Consider the following 724-nt stretch of genomic DNA (forward strand, 5'->3'; position numbering starts at 1 on the left):
ATGGAGGGAGAAAAACAAATGTTTCAAAAGAAAATTAAAGTGCACTTGTCAATAGATTCTAGCTTTGTCCATACTTTTTGTTTAAGATTATTTTGTGAATCAATAAAATGTGAATAAAACAGTTTAGTATGGAAGGGAGGGAGGAGAAAGGGGAAGGAAAACACTGGTAAAAGTATGCTTAACTGGGATTGGAGATCTGCTTGTAGCTCAGACTTCGGCCCCACGTGTGCGAGTTGATATGATGGAAGTAAAAGCGAAAAAACAATTAACAGGAAGGAATACAAAGGCATCACAAGAAAAAAAGAGATTCTGTAAAAACAGTGACTCTGGTTCTTTAAAGACATTCCCAAGAAAGGTTGTTAAGGAAGGTGGACCTAAAATCACATCAAAGAACTTTGAGAAAAGTGCCACAAAACCTGGGCAAAAGGGAGTAAAGCAGTTCAAGAATAAGCAGCAAGGGGACAAAGCACCTAAGAATAAATTCCAGCAGGCAGATAAATTCAACAAGAAGAGAAAATTCCAGTCAGACAGTCAAAGTGATTGACTCAGCAGCCAAGAAACCCAAATGGGATGATTTCAAAAAGAAGAGAGAACTGAAGCAGAGCAGGCAACTTAATGATAAAACCAACTATGACATTGTCGCTCGGTCCAAGCAGATCTGGGAGATTTTAAGAAGGAAAGACTGTGACAAAGAAAAAAGAGTGAAGTTGATGAATGACTTACA

The 724-nt window shown here is 38.0% G+C and overlaps 1 pseudogene; it reads left to right on the top strand.

Moving 5' to 3' along the window:
* The first annotated feature begins 221 nt into the window (after positions 1-221).
* The window catches only part of LOC102494750 (pumilio homolog 3-like), a 1563-nt pseudogene continuing 1060 nt past the window's right edge, over positions 222-724 (top strand).

The sequence above is a fragment of the Tupaia chinensis genome, unplaced genomic scaffold (genome assembly GCF_000334495.1).
Source record: "Tupaia chinensis unplaced genomic scaffold, TupChi_1.0 Scaffold000248_1, whole genome shotgun sequence".
In the NCBI taxonomy this organism is placed as follows: Eukaryota; Metazoa; Chordata; class Mammalia; order Scandentia; family Tupaiidae; genus Tupaia; species Tupaia belangeri.